We start from the raw sequence: 19754 nt of genomic DNA, 5'->3' as shown, positions 1-19754 counted from the left end.
ATTACTGATTGCCTATGGGCTAGAAGGTAGTGGGTGGAGAACAGCTGGGGCAGTGTGGTGGAAGCCTGCAATCTCAGCTTATCCCAAGGCTGACACAGGAGGATCGCAAGTTGGAGGCCAGCATGGGCAATTTAGCAAGACTCTGTCTCAAAATAAAAAATAAGAAGGCTGGAATGTAGCTGAGTGGTAGAGCAGTGTTCTCTACCAAGGTTCAATCCCCAGCACTATGCACACGCATGTGTACACACACACAAACACACCCTGAACACAGACTGAGGTCATGAGTTCTCCCTGTGATATATCACAAAGAGGCCATGAAAGTTCAGTGCTCATTCATTCTGAGTCAAGCACAGTGACCCATTTTACAGATAAACATTTTATTTTCTTAGCTAATACGTTATATTTTCTTATATACCAGAAATTTTAGGGAAGCATCTAAAGAAATTGGAAGTGTCTTCAATATCTTATTTTCAGATTAAATTTTTTTCATTCCCATGTGAAGATATTTGCTATTATTTAACAGTATTACTCATGGTGTTCTATAAAATAACCTCTTTTCATGATTTCAATTTGTTTAAAAAAAAAGTCAATGTAAATTTTTAAATTTCCTGTAGATATTATCTATATTCATTTCAAGGGTTTTTCCCTTCTAACTTCTGACTTCCTGATTTTATGCTTAAATTCATAAATTATATTCTAAGATAAAGTTAATTTGTCAATGAACACTGGATCCACTGGCACATGTCAATCCCTCAGTCTAACTAGAGAGATTTTATTTCCACACAAGTATCAAAGAAAAGTGGTTCTAATATTCTAATCTGTTGGAAAATGGTGTTAGTAAAAGAAAGCTATACATTTTGTTTATTTTAATTTCAAATGTGCTTCTCTGCTTTCTTCACATTTTCTTTCAACTCTGAAATAGTATCATGAATTCGTGGATAAACAAGTCTTTGAAGAAAGCTGCATGGAAGTTGCCACCATTAACTGTCCTTCAAGTCACAGCCCATCTCTCTCTTCACAACAAGGAGTCACCAGCACTTGCTGTTCACATTGACACAAAAAACTTTCTGCATCCGAAATGCCGACGTATCTGGGAGTCATGGAGGCAGCCTGCAGGAACTCAGCATGATTCCAATCCGGTGTGTGGACAGAACTCCTCTATCTAACAGGTACCTGGATGAATCTACTGGTTCACAGGCTCTGTCCCTGCTGTCACATTGCCACCTATGAGCAGGGAAGTCCTAGCTCCTAGGGCTGAGAAAGGAACAAAACTGTGCAGCAGGTAGAAGGAGTCCACTGGCATATCCCTTGGGGTCAAAAATAGTAATTATGTTAGTATTAACAACAGGAAGAAGAAAAGATGACTAACAATGTTTTTATTGCTTCAACTCTACAATTTTTTGTTTGAGCAAGGACCTCTATACCCAGGAGCCCCATATGTCAACTCAAAGAGCCTGAAATGACAGTCAAAACTACTAAAAAAGACAAGTGAAACCGACATCGATATGATTGAAAGTTATTCAATAGTACCTAAAATATACTAACATATTCAATGGAACAGTGAAAATTAAAACTATGCCTACACAAATCTTTTCTTAACCTATACTTTTGATCCAAAATATGTTTTTTGGCCACATAAAATACAAAAATCAATCTGATATCAAAAAGATAAGTTAAATTCTAAAATTGTTTACCAGTTAATTTATGGAAAATTTATGTGAAACTTTTACACTGACATTTTCCCTTTACTTTTCATTATTTACTTTTTTTAACCATAAATGTCTAATAAAAAGTAATATATTTAAATTATACATTAAAAAGATCAACTTCTGCCAAAATGTTTTTTTACTTCATTCTTTTATTTGAAGAGCATATATTATTAGAGTGACCCTCTATAAGTTCAGTCTTGCTTCTTTGTTGGCATTTAAGAAGCTATGTTGAAAACCAAGATGAGATTTTGAATTCAGACTACGTTGATTTATAAAAATTGGACCACAATTTTAAAATTTAGGACAATGAAGAATTTTTATCTTTAAGATATTTTACATCTATCATAAAACAAAGTAGAAAATGGTGACAGTTTTAAGAAGAAAATATTATGACATAAACATTTTAGTCATTTTCCATGAAAATAGTTTCAATTCCTGTTTATACTCTTCTTGATCCTTCTCCTCCTTCTCCCAAAGAGTATAACATACTGGTTAAAAATATATTTTGAGAAAACCTTCAATTACTAAATGGGAACAGCTAACTTTTTTGGCTTCTTAAGATATGATCATCACTAAATTGAGGGTTTATTTGCATTATGTACTTCGAAAAGACATAATGATGAAAGGAGTTTGTGGACAAAGGAATTGAGAAATCACATGAAATATCAAACTCTGAGTTTCTATCTTAAAGTTATTTTACTTTGCTCAGTTCAGGTTGTCCAGATCTTACCTGGTCCTTTTTCTTTCTTACATTTATAATGCAGTTTGTTTGAGAAACAGTTGAGCTGGCTTTAAGAATTGTCTTTAACGTTAATGAACTTGTTAATGTTCAAGATACTATACATTAAGTTTTGATATTTCATATTAAGTTTTAATGTTTCATTTTTATGTGATAATTTTCCTGAATATTTAAAATTTTACTTACATGCATTAAAATGTACATTTTTCAGCTTTATGAGAAAAATTAAATAAATATCTTCTTTTCTTAAATCTATTTTTTTTCTCATCAGCCAATCCAACTTAAATGCCAAAATGGAAGAGTGTGTTAAACTAAACTGTGAACAACCTTATGTGACTACAGCAATAATAAGCATCCCAACATCTCTAGTAACCACACCAGAAGATGATGACAGGCCAGAATCTCCTGAGTACTCAGGAGGAAATATTGTCAGGGTGTCTGCATTGTAAGACAATTGGATTAGGTTTAAGAGAATTTGAGCCCTGGCTGTGGAAAGAATCTCAAAGTAGATGAAAGAAAAAAAAATATTTTGCAGACTAAGACAGCAAAACAAGAAGGCTGATAGTGAAACAAAAATAAATCTTCTAAACTCGAGGATGTGAATAAAACCACCAATGACATTTCTAGACAGAGTTTGACCTGTTATACAGAGGAATATTCTGTGGCCCTTTGACTTTGTGAATGAGCACAAAACAAATAAAATAAATCTTTGAATAAAAATTTTCCAGTTGAATGAAAAACAAAAAAAATATGAAAAAAGTTTTGATAAAAATTTTTCCTGTTAAAACCATGAACATTGGCTATGACGAAGATTATTACATATGGGAAAAAGACTCATACAACACATTTGTATTGACTGAAGGAAACCATCATAATGCATGCTAGGATTCTTTGGAGCAGTGATCTCGGTTTTCTTATGTTGTCTTCAGAATAGGCATGATAAACCATAATTGTAGAAAGGGGAATTTCTGTACACTTACAACAAGCTGATTGTCCATGGTGGGCTGTGCAAATAAACTCCTTTTAGAACTGCAGCATTTCTCATGGGGATGCTCACTAGTAAATCTGAAGTGTTGAGATAGTTCAGTATTATTGTTTAACCTTGCACCTAGTGACTGTTACAACTGCAATAATTCACTGCACACATGTTGTATCAGGAATCTGGATTTTTTGGTGGTTGTACTTTCCAGATTATAGGTACAGTAAGAGCCATATCCATAGAAAAAGTTATGGTGTTGCAAGGTTTAGGTAAATTTTTAATCCCAAACTACTGTGCCATCCATGTTTTTCAGTAGTATTCTTTGGTCCACTGTATTGCTGTGACCCAGTGCATTCTGTATTTCTAGGGTACCTTTGTATTGGGTTCATTATAATCAGATAAACAGTGTTTATCATCAGTGTTTAGTGTAGTTCAAGTGACTTTCCTACTTTTGTATTCCCCAATAAATTATCTCCTAATTAGATTGTCATCAATCCCCTTGTCAAAAGCTAGAGAGAAGGAGTTGACTTCTATGAATTGTCACTAATGTCTTTGCTGTTTATGGAAAAGCCCAGATACTAGATATATTAGGATGTGTTTCCTGAAGAGACGACTGGGACTAATATCACAGGATCGACGATCTCAGAATCTTATTTGATGTATTATTTATTTTGCTTTAGATCTTGAATACATGTTGAGAATATATAATGTGAATTGGAATGCAGAGATAAATGGGAGTGCTTCATGTCACAGTATTTGATGAAAACATTCGGCCAATGCCATTCATGTAGGGGGCACCAATTTATCTCAGAAAGGTCCTGTGTTTGGCCAGGTGCAGCGTTCTCCACGAAATTGGGAGGACAGGAGCCTGATGATGCAAGATTGATTTCTGTGTACATTTAAGTGAAAAGTCTTTGTACCTTTACATCCTTAAAATAAATCAGTAGACATGAATGCACGAGACAGTGTAAAAAAGTTTTATGTCAAATAAAGTTTTGTTCATTCTGAGCCACCACTGTAAGGAATAAAGCTTAGTTTCTATACATGGAAAGAGTTAATAATTATCCCTCTATTATAGAGATCTTCAAATGCTTATCATAACTTATAAAAATTAATTAATCCAATCATTTTTGGGGTAAAGTCAGAAATTCTTGCTTCCCATTTCTAGAATAGCTTCTAGAACCATGCTGTGCACATAGTAGCTTTTAATAAACATTTGCTGAGTGAAAGTAAGATAAACTACTGTCTCTTGGGAAGAATTGGCTTTATTCCTAGTATGTCTTTTAAAAAGCTACGAATCTTCCAGCAGTGTGAATATTAACAATTATATTAACACCTGCTTCTTGTCACTTCATGCTTCTAGAGAAAATATATAGTGAAACTTCTTTGATGGCATTTATTGAGAACATTTTTTTAAAACTAGACTAAGGAATTACAATCAGGAATACTTAATGTCTTTTGATTCTCAACAAGAAGTTCTATTTTCAAGTTCTTGGTGTTATATCAAGGAAAATGAAGTTAGGTTATTTTAGTTGACAATTCTTCCTCCTCTTTTCATTTATCACTTAACCAAAATATTAATTTATTTATATGTTTGGAAAAGAAAAAAACTTTTTGATGTTTTAGGTGATTTAAAAAATATACTGTGTTGGTGGTGAGTGACTATCGATGGCTGTGTTAAGTGCATCTGTATTGTAAGTGAAATGTAATTATTTCTGTGTACCATATGGAATAAATAAGGTCATTGTTTTGACGATTTTGTTTGAAGTTCATATATCTTATTTCAAAGAATAGCATAATACCTGCATTGTGCTGGAAAAAATAGACCTTTGGAGCATACTTAAATAAAACATGTGCATGCTTGAACAGGACAATGTGGTTGACAGTTGCCCTTTTTCCTTAGACAACATTTCTTTACAAAATATAACACGCACTGCACTCATACCTGGGGGAAGCCTGTGACATGTATGGACTAGAACTCAACACTTAAATTTAGTCTGAACTGGTGGACACAGCAGCCTTACATCAACAGTGGGGATTTAGGAAGAAATTTTAACAGAAAAATTAGGGTCATTTAAGTAAGGCCAGTTCCTGAATCTTATAAACTTCTTCATTACTACCACTTGGATTGGGAAAAACAAACTCTGAGATGGGCATGGTGGCACATGCCTGTTATCCCAGTTGCTGAGGCATGGGGATCTCAAGTTCAAGGCCAGCCTCAGGTAATTTATCGAGGCCCTAAGCAACTTAGCAAGACCCTGTCTCAAAATGAAAAATAAAAAGGGCCTGGGACTGCTCAGTAGTTAAGCACCCCTAGGTTCAATTCCTGCTACCAAAAAATAATGAAAGAAAATAAGTAAAGAAAAAAAATATAAGCTATGAGATAGTAGTTTTGATCAGAATTCCATTAAGTTTTCAAAGGATTTTTTTTTCCTATATACGAAAACAGAGATTTGTCTAGCTATATGTGTGAATATTTAATGTGAATATATATATATATATATATATATATATATATATATTCTAAAAAATGAATATAAGCTTATGTATATGTATGAATAATATATATTCATAGGCTTACATTCATTTTAATAATATGCACATACTGATGGTTTCTTTTTAATATCCTGAGGAGAAAAAGAGCAAGAAAATGTTAAGTGTTTATTAGTAAAAGGAGGAAAAAGACAAAGTAAATCATTTAATAGGAACTGATTTAGCTAGTGCTGTGTATGATTTTTTGAGTAAATAGTTTCTGTATTTTCTTGTTAATTATTTTCCTTTACGGCCTTTGATTTATTGAGGTGTCAATCCTGCATTAAAAAGGTCCAACACACCTGCCTGCTCCTTCAATTTAGTTACAACATTGGCTTGGAAATAGCCTCCAGGAGTGATATTAATCAATGCCAGTAACATTTCTCAAAAGAATATAAAGGGTTCTTGATGTCAGATAGATGATCCGCAGAATCTTCTTAAAAAAAAATAAAGCATGTTCTCTTGAATAGGATGTTATTAGGGTATTTGTTTTATTAACACACAAGTACAACATTGTTTATTGCACTGTGTAAATATCATCAGAATTTTCAACATAATTGTGTAGGCACACCAGTTATTTTTAAAATGAGGGTTTAAACTGACTTTACCTCATCTAATTGTGTTTGAGACAGTAAAAGTTTCTCCAAAGAGTTAATTTTTGAACAAGTTAGCCTAAGACAATTATAAAACTTATTTTGTTGTCAAAGGTTTTCTGTTTGAAATACTGTGGGATCCATGGCTGCTAATGGTTGGTTTGTCATGTGGCCTTTACCCTCTTTTCTACTGAACACTAATTATTTCTTTGGCAGGCGCCTCTTGTTCCTCACCATTTTTAACTATGGTTTCTCTGTGGAAGTCCATTAGGTACCCACTGTGTATTCTACATGAAACTCCATTCATTGAATACTTGGGAAGAGCTAGATGTTGTACCGATGCTAGAGAAACAGAGATTAAGAAACCAGACCAGGTCAGGCACTGTGGCACAAGTCTGTAATCCCAGAGGCTCAGGAGGCCAAGGCAGATGGATTGAGAGTTCAAAGCCAGCATCAGCAAGAGCGAGGTGCTAAGCAACTCAGTGAAACCTTGTCTCTAAATAAAATACAAAATATAGCTGGGGATGTGCCTCAGTGGTCGAGTGCCCCTGAGTTTAATTCCTGGCACCAAAAAAAGAAAAAAGAAACCAGACCAAAACTCCTCAAGGGATTACATAGAAAAATAGCTCAAAGTCCTCTCTGCTTCATCCTGCTACTCACATTTTTACAAGGCAGTGTTCTTTCAGCCATAGTGACAGGCAGTCTTCTGCCTCAGTCTCCTGAAGACATCTCTTCAACAGATGTTATAGGAGGACAGTGTTCTTCAAAGTGTTTTCTCAACTTTTTCCATCATGCTATTCAAATCCTCTTTCTGGTGGCAATAGTTCTATTATTATGGGGGTGAGGAGCCACCACATAAATCTTGGAGGAAAAATAAGAAAGGAAAAACAAAACAAAAAAAGATAAGAGAGGCAAAGCTTTACATGTAAGAGTTGAACATGTTTTTAATAAATGAAAACAAAAACTAACCTTTACCAAGTATGAACTCCACCATTCCTACTGCAATGTGAGAGAAAGTGAAGAAAGCTGTTAAAATAGTTTTGCAGGAGTAACAATGCATCTGTGAATCCTAACATCACAAGCTCTATTGAAATATCTGAAAGAATGAGTCAACAAAGTAGTACATCTGAGAAGAAAGGTAAGTTTCTTTCTTATCAGGAGCACTCACCACAAAGTAGGCTTTAGGGGTTTATGTCAATTCCAAAACATGGGAATGGTTGAAGGAGGATATTGAATGAATGTGCTAAAGATCTAGAGAGAGATTTGGAGCAACCCTGAATGACAATGATAAACCTCTTGACAAGGGATACAAAGGAGGAGATTCTAATTGACAGTTAAACATTTTAAAATATGGCTTAAATCTTTTTAATTGCCTTCTTAGAACTGTGAGTGGCAACACCAAAAGGTAGATTAACCTATTATCAATTTTTAATAATCATTCACTATTAGATTGCTCAGATATCTCTGAGACTCCCTGTACAACAGAGAACAGGACCCTAACACAGCAGAATAAGAAACTAGGGCTAAGAAATGATAAAAAGAAATACAAAGAATTGATGTTGAATGGACCATGAATTGAGTAAATGAACCTGTTTAATTTCCCAATCAGAGATACCTGCTTGGAGAGACAGAAGACGTTATAGACTTTATATAAGAAGATATAAACAGGGATGGGGTTGTAGCTCAGTGGTAGAGTGCTTGCCTCATATTCGTGAGGTCCTGCATTTGATCCTTAGCACCACATAAGAATAAATATAGAAAAATAAAGATATTGTGTCCATCTACAATCAAAAAGGTATTAAGAATTTTTTTAAAATAACCTTTTAAAAGTAAAAATATTATGTACATCACAATTTTACATAGGACTGAATCTAAATTTATAATAGTGTCATCCTCAGTTAACCTGATAAGAAATCAATGTGCAAACCATAGAATTAAAATCCTAATGCATCCTTTTCAGTATGCAGTTTCTTCAATACATTCACAGTGAGCACAAAATAATGATGATTAAAATAACCATGAAAAGATAAAAACAATAATAATTCCTGCTAACTTCATTGGGTCTTAAATATATGCCAGACACTGTAATAATCACTTTACATGTACCATTCCATTAGGTAATTGTATTCCACATTTACTTTTGAGAAAACTTTAACACTGAAAAATAATGACTCTGGATTTTCCTAATTTAGATAATAAAACATTTTAAATGAAATCCTGTATTTAGGTGATAGAATTCTATTGTATAAAAATGTTGATGTTATTGCTTCTTGGAGACTAGAACAGAAATTAAAGGAAATGTTGGGAGACCCAGAGGGAGGCTGGTTATAGTTATAATCTAGTGGTTGCAAAGTCATTACAAAAGACAATCAGTTTGTCTTCCCATTTGGTCCATAATTTCTTTCTTAACTTGAAAAATGTGCTAATAATTTCATGGTTAACTATTGGTAAGTTAAAATAAAATGGAAAACAACTATGAAATATATTGCTGGTCTAATTGACAAAGATTTTTCCAACACCTCTATCTTGGTACAGCATACACATTTAGTTTGTTTCTTTTTTACAGCAACAGACAGAATTGTGTGTTAGAGTATCCACCCTGTCTCACTCCCCTATCTAAACAAAGCCTGCAAAACCTTTCAAAGTTGAAGGTCAGGGCTATAGTTTAAGCTTGTATATCTAATTGACTCACAGTTCAACTCCTAGAGGCTAATGATAATGGAACAGAAATGCTTTGGAATTAATGTCAGTAATCATAATTCTTACCCTTCATTATCTTTTGTATCTGTCTAAATTTTTGCAGACAAACATTTCAGAAAGTGACAGTAAAATGTCTATTGGCATTTAATACCACGTGCAAAATAAGGTGCAGAGAGATTCAAATTGGAAAAATAACTTCACAATTCAGTATTTCAAATTAATATGGTACACTTACAAAGATTCCTGGATTTTTTCATCCTCATAAAGAATTCCAATTTTTTTTCTGTCTGTCATAGTTTTTATTTGTACTCCCCAAAATAAAAAGCTTCAATAAAGGTGTAAATACCAACATTTGCTTTATATGGAACTGTAGAAAATTTAATGTATCTTTTAAAATAGTACTTGGGATATAACTACTTTCCATAAAACTTCTTCTTTGGGTTTCATTTGCTTGTTTTATGCTCCAAAATAACTCTGCTCTATTAATAATATCTCTTTACCTTCCACTTCAGTCTTCCCCTTTCTACGACTTGAATACTAAATGTGTTATTCACTGAATTAATTTTATATACAAAACTTCTTTTACATGAAAAATTAAACTGTAAAACACAAATGTATTACATACAGCTCATTATTGTCAAATCCTGATAATAAATTACAAAAGTTTTATATTTTATTTAATTTTATATGATAAGTTCTAATTTTTAAGAATTATTATAAAATAATACAACTTCTCCAAATTGCCTTATGGGAGGATTAAAAACTCTTTTTCTGGGTGTTTTTATTCTCTCCCAAGCTAGGACTACATAGCTTGTAAATTAATTTAAAAATCGCACCACACTATGAATAAGGGGCATGTTTTTATATAACAGACTGTTCCACTATCTAAAATGAAATGTGCTTATTTATCCAAATGCGCAAGAGCTAACTAATGAGAGTGAGAAAGCCATGAGTGACTGGAAGAACTGAGAACCAGATATCATTTGGGAGACATGAAGTTTGGAAGACCAGAAGAATTCAACATCGTGTAAGTTTTTTTAACTAGTTTACCTAGAATTCACTTTATTGGTAAAGACTATGAGAATATAATTATATTTTAATGCAATTATTTTCTATTAGATATAAACTTGTGAGTTTTGAAGGGTTAACCAAAATTAATTCAGGACATTCTCCCTATCATATACATCCACAAATTATAAGTATTTCAATTTAAATGTATCCTCAATGCTAAAATGATAATAATGAACTAAATTAGAAGAGTAAGAATAAGACCACAATTTTAAAAGTGAGGATATCTTCAGTTTCTGTGGAGTATTCCTAATTCTAATAAAATATTTTTATAATTTTTCCTGACTGTAGTAAAAATTTAAACTAAAATGAGCTTTAGAATCACTAGCATTTGTGTTCAATTTGTCACATTTCTCCGTGTCTTCTCATAAATAAGAGGAAAATATATTCAATGCCCAAAATGTATCCTAAAATCTCAGCCCTAACAAATGCTTTTTCTTAATATAAGAGAAAACCAAACAAGCTAACTTAAACACCCAGTGCATTTACAGGTAAAGCAATACAATAAAAACACAAATTCTTGGGTAATTTCTTCTATTCTATTTGTGTTTGCAATCATAAATTGTCATAAAATTTATGTAGATGTTTTGCAATTAATTATCTTTATTGTATCTCTGTTATGGTGTGGTTATGTGTTGTCCCCCAAAATCTCATGTGGGAGACGACTCAAGGATGTTCAGAGGTGAAATGTTTAGATGATGAGAGTTGTGACCTGATGAGGGCATTAATCCACTGATATGGATTAACTGGTAGGTAGGTAGGGTGTGACTAGAGAAGACAGGTCTCAGGGCTGTGACTTGGCAGTTTACACTTTGTCCCTGGCAAGCAAAGCACTCTGTTTCTTCATTGCTATGTCCTGAGCTGTTGTCCTCTGCCACAGCCTTCTGCCATAATGTCCTGCCTCATCTTGGGCTCAGAGCTATGGAACTGGCTGACCATGGACTGAACTTCTGAAAATATGAGCCCCAAATAAACATATCCTCCTCTACATTGTTTTTATGAGGCATTTTTGTCATGGTGATGCCAGATCTGACTAAACCCTCTCAAATCAAACTTATGAGAGAAATTTTGAGAAAAGAGTGTCCACATGGATGTGCTCATATACACACACCACACACAGGTTTGAAGATAGGCAGAATGTGAAGTTCTATCTATCTTAACCCCTGTTGAAACAAAGTTTGAAAGAAATCCTGAACAAAAAATTTTCTTTCCCAGTGATCACTAGAACTTCAAGTTGTTTTTTTTTCTTTTTGTTGATTGCAGAAATGTATAATGTAGAAATATATAGGCTTTTAAATAAATCTTCCTAAAGGAAATCATCAGAAGTAGCATTCTTGGCATTTCCATAGAGCATTATCTGTTTCTAAACTTAAATACTGTAGAATAACTGAACTCACACTAGCACAAGGAAGAAAAAGGTAAGCTATTAGTTGGTGATTTGTGGCACTCACATGGGTAAGAAAAACTCATTGTTTATTCACTTACAAATTTATTAAAAACCTATGCTTCTTTAGGATACTTTAAGAAAAGCAACAGAGGGACTGGGGTTGTGGTTCTGTGGCAGAGCACTTGCCTAGCATGTGCAGGTTGCTGGGTTCGATCCTCAGCATCACATATAAATAAGTAAGTAAAATAAAGTTATTGCATCCAACTACAACTGAAAAAAAAAGAAGAAAAAGAAACAGATTTTTTCTTAAAATACAATTCGTTTCTTAGGTAAATTTGTTTTAGACCTAAACATAACTGTGTCTGATGGGGCGGTTGTCAAAAAGCTATCTTCTTTTTTGATCATGACCTTAAAGGGGATACCAAGAATTTTAAATTCTTGTTTTCAAACTATATGTTTGAGCTTCTAATCTATTTTCCTTTTTCTCCAAAGGACTAAGCTGATGTCTTTGGCTTTGTAATTTATAAAGATCCCAGATGTATACAAACCCATATCCTCCGGTTCATACTAATCATTATACCTACCACATGAAGAACTTGGACACTCCAAGAAAAAGGAGGCAAAACTTCCTCACACGATGCAATGCTCAGTGTACCCTGTATATTTAACAGTGAGGTGCAGCTTTCCCTAAGGGACAGCATAATGCCTGCAGCTTAAAATTACACAAATTCCAAGAGATTTTCTAAAAGCAAAGAGATCCTTTTTTAAGGAATGACAATTGCATGGTACTTCGACTATGGTTAAAACAGTACACCAAAAGGTCATAATGAAATGCAAGCTGTGAAATAGGTGTATTCATTCATTTTCTTTGTGAGTTCATTGTACATTTCTGGCACTGTGCTAAGTGAATGATAGCAAGATCCAGTTTTCTGTGATATTTGCTATTTACTTATTTACATGGACCCTAAACAGGCAGAAATATAATTAAACAACCCAAGTTTAGAGTAAGATGCAATTGACAAGAGACCACTTAAACTTAATGAATCTCCAGAGAAATATAAATATTGAGAGAGAGGATGTCTGTGGTCTCTTGAGTATTCTCCAGGGTGCTCTCTATTCTATTCTATCTAAACTACCTATCAATCAGAATGGCTTGTGTAGACAAGAGCATACCAGATACACACCATTGTGCACAAACACACACACACACACACGCAATTCACACAGACACATTCTCAGACACACACACTAATACAGTAATACACACAGCATGCACATAACACACGTATACATGCAAACACCCACCTACACACACACACACACACACACACGGTGTATACTAATGATGAAGATTAATGTGGGTGGAAAGTTCGCAGAGACAAGGGACAGATAAAAGATTGTAAATCTGCCCAAAGTGTTGAGATTTATTGTTCTAAGTGAAATAAAAAGCCACATGGAATTTTAAATGGCAGAGTAAAATGAACTGACAACATTTTCACAATACCACCACTGCTGTAATGAAAAATAGTTACAGGAACTAGGAAGAAAAAAGGAAGAAAGAAAGGGAGGAAAAAAGAAGAAAAGGAGGGAGGAAGGGAGAAGTGGAAGGAGAGAATCAGGAAAAAGGCTCTCTTTAGGCTATTACAGTAGTCCAGGTGAGAAAGAAAGTTAGGTTGGGCCAGAGTGGTGGCAATGGAGGTGGAGAGAGTTTGGTAGATTCGGGCAAAATATTTATAAAGAAGTGATGACAAGACTTGCTCAGGGATTAGATATGTAATAAGAAGAGTTTAAACATGGGGGTAGATTTACTAAAAATGATAAGGCCAGGAAAGAAGTGGAAGGAACCGAGAGTTCTCTGTTAGCCATGGTACATTTTAAATTGATGCCATCTGTGTGGAGATGTCAAGGAGCAGCTGGATATATAAAATGGAAATTGAAAGGAGAGATCAGGGATGAAGTTAGAAATATGAGAGTGATGGAGTAGAGACTGGTATATAAAGCACAGTTTGGGATGAAGTTGTAAGGTAAAAGTGTCCATAAAGTTGAGGCTGAGCAGCTGGGAAAGTCCAGCCTTCCAAGGCCTGCAGAGGAGGGGGTGGCTGCAAAGAAAATAGAAGGAACTATCAATGAAATAGCAAGAGAGCTTTTATCTGTTTTTATCAGTTTTACCAGCATGTGAACCCTCTGAAAAGAAATAAATTCACTTTATGTGCTTTCTCTTACAAAAGTTGAGCATTTGGTCAAAGCAAGGTTGTAAAGCCATGTCCACAAATTCTTGGATATTCCTTGATCCAAGAAATGCAACCCAATTTCCCTTCCATTGTATGTGGGTTACATTTAATGACTCACTTATAATTCACTGGATATGGCAGTAGAATGACACATTACTCTAGATTCCATTATAAAAAGACTGCAGCTTCCATCTCAGAAGCTCTTCCTTGCTCTGCCTTGCTCTCCAGTATCATTTGCTCTGAGGGGAGCAAGGTGCTCTATAGATAAATGTTCTGTGTAGAGAAGAGTTGAGGGTGCTAACAGCCAAGATCAACTTTCTCACCATGTGAGTGAACTAACCCCGAAGTGGATCTGTTAGACTCTCAATGACCACAGCCCCATTCCACATGTTCCCTACACCTTCCTTACAATCCCGAGTCAGAGACTTCTAGTCAAATGGCTGTCAGAAAGTTTGAGATAATGTGTGTTGTTTGATGCTTTTAAGTTTTGGGGGTGATATGTTAGGAAGCAGTAGATGATGAATTTATCAGTATATCAAAAGCAGAAAATGTCATATAACTTTGTATAAAAAAGCCTTCCCCACTCTACTTAGTGCTTTACTCCTAAAAGAAAAAAAATCTGGCTATATATTAAGAGAGACTGGTATTGATCTGACCTTTTTCTATACAAAATGAGAGCTTTTGGTATGGATACATGTGTGGTTAACATCTTCCACAATCAGCTACTTTAGTCAAAGCAGACAAACTTCATTAGTTTTATGGTAATGAAACAACCATTACTAGAGGTCATTTCTAATGAATTATGAAATTGATAAAAAAAATTACAAGAGGGGATTACCTTAGATTTTCTCCCTTGCTCCCTGGAATTATAAGGTTAAGATCAAGAGAACATGTAGAGAAAAAGAATGAAGAATCTATGAAGTGTCAAAGAGAGGTACTGGAGGCCAGGCTCTATCACCTGCCTGTGAGACCTTGGAACTGTATCCAGCCTGTTAGGCCTTGGCGTCTGCACCTAATGATGAAGTTCTACATTGCATGTGAATGAGAGGGTTAAATAAAAACAGGCCTCGTTAAAGTCCTTTGAACTTCCAAAGCTTTAGGACCATCACCCAGGTTGTCTTGGTCCATTCCTTCCCTTAGGGAACTTGGTAGGGGAAAGTGGGTGGAGCCCAGTGGTTCAGTTTGTGGAGAGAATGTATTTACTCAGGCATTCCTAAATGTCCCCTTTTCAAATTACTGTCATACTGTATGAACTCAGCGCATCTGAGTCCAAACCTCACTCTACTACCTAGGTATCTCCATCTAGCTGATTTGCCTGATCAGTTATTATTCTATTATTATTAATAATATAAGTGATTATTAAGAGCTGGGCCTTTCTCCTCTTTGATGATTCTTGGTTTAAACTCTTTCTGAATTAAAGATACAAAAAATCCCATAAAATATATGAACCCGAATCAGGATAGGTAGCATTTTTCACTTCAGTAGCTCCTCTCATTTCACTCTATTGCAACCACTGAAAAGGACAATACTAATCACAGCTGCCATTGTAAGATGATCAAGGTAGAGGTGACTTTCTGACATAGAACTCACGCTTTGAGAAACCCTTTGCAAGTGAAAAGTGTTAAACAAAACATATGTGCTCAGTGTTAATTATTGAGATAACTTTAATGGTAGACTATAATTTTTCCATTCTTGTGCTTCTTCCCCTCCCTACTTTTAGTATACATTAGGAAGAAGGAAGCTCAGGAATCTGCAGGTTTCCAGAAAGAGCTGATTAAAATTATCAGGCTGGCCTAACTAGTCATCAAAAAAACCCACATAATTAGGATCTATTCATAAATAATTAATTGAGAAACAAATTTATTTATTTGTTTTCATTTCCCTTTGTTTTTGTCTTCCTAGAAATTTGTGTTTCTGTGTGTGTGTGTGTGTGTGTGTGTGTGTGTGTGTGTGTGTGTATGTGTGTGTGTTTGTTTTGGTGGAAATCAAACTCAGGGTCTCATCATTTTACTCAAATGCTGTATCACTGAGCTATACTCAGTGGCAAATCACCTTTTTTTAAAAAAACAATCTTTGCAAGGGTATTTATTTTTAAAATGACTTTTTCAAATTTCAGCAAATTTTGTAATATGATCTGTATTATGAGCATATTTAGTTATAACTGTTAGATTCATTGATTGTTTAAGATGGTAAAATATTTTAATATGAAATATTTCGAAAACACAGAAAAGTCAAAGAATAAACAAACATTTGTGTTCACACCATCAAGATCCAACAAAGTTACTGCCTTTGTTTCAGATATGTCTATTATTTTCAGAAATTGGTTAGAATCATAATTATAACCAAAGCTTTTCTGATCCCAGTTCCCCATTCTCCCTTTTGCACACTTTGTCCTGAAATTTCTATGTTATAATTTTCATGTATGTCTTATTATTTGTTCTATGCACGTATGTATACAAATTGAATGAAGTTGAATTTCAGAACATCTTTGGTATATTATAGATAAAGGGATTTAAAGACTTGGGGAAATAGAAATCTGGAGTGAGTTTATCATGTAGACTGAAGAAAAAATATACACTTAAAAATTAAATTCTCACTCCCTGTAGAAGACCTTATCTCTGGGCACTAAATTTGGGGGCTTTCTATCCTCACAGTTTTTCAAACTTCAGCAAATTTGAGAAACCAAACAATTCTCAGTGTGCACTGTCAGGGTACCATTTACCTCAATGTGGTTGAAGTTAGCATTAGTCTTACAAGTGAGGGCCTTGGTCCCACAAACCACCCTACTTCAGATGCCAGTCACCAGGCCAGGATGTGACACATGCTTATAAGTCAGGGTTACCCACAATGCCCTCCTATGGCTTATAGAACTCAGGTAAACACTTTTCTTCTGTTTAATTGTTTATTATAAAGGGTCTCACAAATAACATAGATGTTCAGCTGGATGGAAGACTCAAAGGGCAAGATATGGGAGAAGAGCAGAGCTCCCATGCCTTCTCTCAGTGCACACCCTCAAGGCACCTTGAATATTCAGCAATCCAGAGGCTCCCCCAACTCAATAGTTGGGCATTTCTATGGAGGCTTCCTTATGTGAAATAATTGATTAAGTCATCAAGTGATGTTGATGAACTCAGCCTTCAGCCTTGTGCCCTCCCCTGGAGGATACAGAGAGGTAAGAGAGAAACTGCCAATTCTGATCACCTGGTTACCTCCCCTGACAACTAGCCTCCCATATAGCTATCCAGGAGCCTTTGGCTCTTAGTCATCTCAATAGCATACAAAAAGAAAACACTTCGGTGATGCCAAGGATTTGAGGAGTTATGTGCCAGGAACAAGGGCCAAGACCAACTATTAGAACAAAAGATTCTTCTAGTGACTCTATCTATGAGGGTATTAGGAGCTCTGTCTCAGAAACTAGGGTCCAAGACTAATATATATTTCTTATTGTAGTTACCCACTTACCCACCCTTGGATATGCCCAGAGAACACTCTTTTCAGCAGTACATTGAGAAATTTACTTGAAAGGAAAGAGCCAACATCTTCGAAAAGCTTAATATATTTCAGGGCAGTAATGATACTTAGAGATCATTCCTTCAAAATGGGCTCAGTGATTTCCCAATTTTCAGGGACACCTATAGGTGATTATCAGAATAGGCAGCATGACTATAGCACTAACCAAAATAGCTCTACCCACAGATATAACTACTAGCAGTTAATTAATTATGATATTCCTACATATTTGGACTATCATATTTTTTAAAAAAGCAAGAAACTTTTTTTTGTGAGCAGTCTTAACTTATCAATACAGTAGAGAATCACAACTTACTCAGTTCCAAGAATTGAGTCACTTCACCGACAAGAGATCCTCAATTAAAGGTAGGACAGATAGCCTCAAGAATATCCCCAACACACTACCACAATAAGGACATTTAAGTCTTATTCTTTGAATTCCAGTGAAAGTCATTATCTCTTGTAGCTGTGTATAGAATATGGCAAATAGATTCTTCACAGATGATTAGACTAATTTGGAGCTTAACACAACTTCCCATAGTTCCCATGGCAGGATGGTGTCAGTATGGTCCTGAGAGTGGGTGTGTGGTCCTGAGAAAGTAATAGCTCTATGTTATAAGGCAGAAGGAGTAAGAGTCACTCTTGCAGTAGACTGAGGGGGTTTGTAAACACACCTATGATTAGCTAAGAGGTCTGTGGATGCAAACACTACATTCAACAATGGGAAGCAAACTCACTTTAGCTCTTGGATCTATGGAGTAAGGGCAGTTAGGTATGAACTTCCAAGTGAAAGTTTCTATATTAGCCCCTCCATTTAATAATTACAAAATCAAAATAATATTTCAGAGATCAAATTTGAAAAATTAGAAATATGTCATCTCTCCATTTAACTATGTAACTATGCCACAAAAGATAGATCTTGGGGTGGGGATGTGGCTCAAGTGGTAGTGCACTTGCCTGGCATGTGTGCAGCCTGGGTTCAATCCTCATCGCCACATACAAAGATGTTGTGTCTGCCAAAAACTAAAAAATAAATACTAAAAAATTATATCTCTCTCCCTCTTTAAAAAAAAAAAGAGATCTTACAGAATTATGCAGATTAACATAAATTTAATCACCTATAAGTGGGTGATGTTGCCTTGCACAGTTATTCAAGATATTGTCTCCTGCTAAAAGCCTGGTATGCCACTAGTAAATTTGTCAAATGCCTTTTCTCAAGACCACATAAAAACTTGCTTTATATGTCAGAGAAAGTTTTGGGGGTTCCCTCTATAAACTCAGGGATTTTGACAACTCTGGTTCTTTGTCATAACCAAATTCCAGGAATGTGGATCATCTAACCAGCCCACCACTGGGATGTTAGGCCACTGTTCTGGTAACATCATTGTAGTTGCATCTGGAGTTAAATGTGTAGGAATATCATTACACTACTACTGAACCCCTGTAAGTTGTCATTCACCATGATAAATATTATACCTTTCATTCAATGTACATTCTCCTTTTCTCTATTTTGTCCCTTTACTTGAAAAAAATTATCTCTGGCCTCACAGTTTGACTCATTTGCCTTGCTTTACAGGATCTGCTCCTTTTTTCCCCTTAAGTTTCTGGTCATTTCTTTTCTACGTCTTTTACTGGTTTGATTTACTCTCCAACACACACACACACACACACACACACACACACACACACACACACATACACACACACACACACAGTATCTCTTTCTCAGTCATTATTCATATCATGTTCACATGGAAGATGCTTTAGTCTCAGGATTCAAGAACATTGCCAGTTAGGAATTTTTTGTAGAATGGGATTCAGTACAAGAAATTATAAGAGTAGATGCCTATAGGACTGCTGGAAGAAAATGTTAGTCTAGAAGATAGTCAGAGTAAAAATTAGAGCGCCCAGCAGGGAAGACAGCAGAGAGAACTCAAGACTGTAGCTGCCCCAGGGAGAAGTAAGTACTGAGCCTTCTGAACTCCATGAAAGGGCCTCCTGTTAGAACAATATATCCTGAAATCACCCAAGGAAAAAATCTGAAAAATTGGATTCCAGCTTTCTTTCCTATGAAACATGACAGAATGAGGTGATAGGCAGGAACACTGGTGAGTTAACAAAAGACAACCCAATTGTCCCTGTGGATCTAAACCCACTACCATAGTAACCTAAGCCTCTAACTTCAAAAAACGAATTATCCTGTCTTGGCCAAAATGTTATCCAATGTGAATCCAAACCAAAATATTACCTCCCAACTCTTCTTTTGTCAATAGGGCTGTGTTGCCCAGAATGTTTATCATACATTT

At 35.2% G+C, this 19754-nt stretch overlaps 1 long non-coding RNA gene across 2 annotated transcripts in view; it reads right to left on the bottom strand.

Annotated features, from left to right (window-relative positions):
* Positions 1-832: 832 nt before the first annotated feature.
* Positions 833-19754, bottom strand: part of LOC144374682 (uncharacterized) — a 28145-nt gene continuing 9223 nt past the window's right edge. The window contains exons 3-5 of one of the 2 annotated variants that reach the window (XR_013434021.1): positions 7522-7551; positions 7213-7413; positions 833-1307 (exon numbers count right to left, since the gene is read on the bottom strand). This is a non-coding gene — a long non-coding RNA (uncharacterized LOC144374682). The remainder of the gene's footprint in view (positions 1308-7212; positions 7414-7521; positions 7552-19754) is intronic. The other variant, XR_013434022.1, reaches the window with a different exon arrangement.

The sequence above is a fragment of the Ictidomys tridecemlineatus genome, unplaced genomic scaffold (assembly GCF_052094955.1).
Source record: "Ictidomys tridecemlineatus isolate mIctTri1 unplaced genomic scaffold, mIctTri1.hap1 Scaffold_82, whole genome shotgun sequence".
Lineage (NCBI taxonomy): Eukaryota > Metazoa > Chordata > Mammalia > Rodentia > Sciuridae > Ictidomys > Ictidomys tridecemlineatus.
The sequence above is the reverse complement of the archived record's forward strand: the minus strand, read 5'-3'. Positions and strand labels throughout refer to the sequence as shown.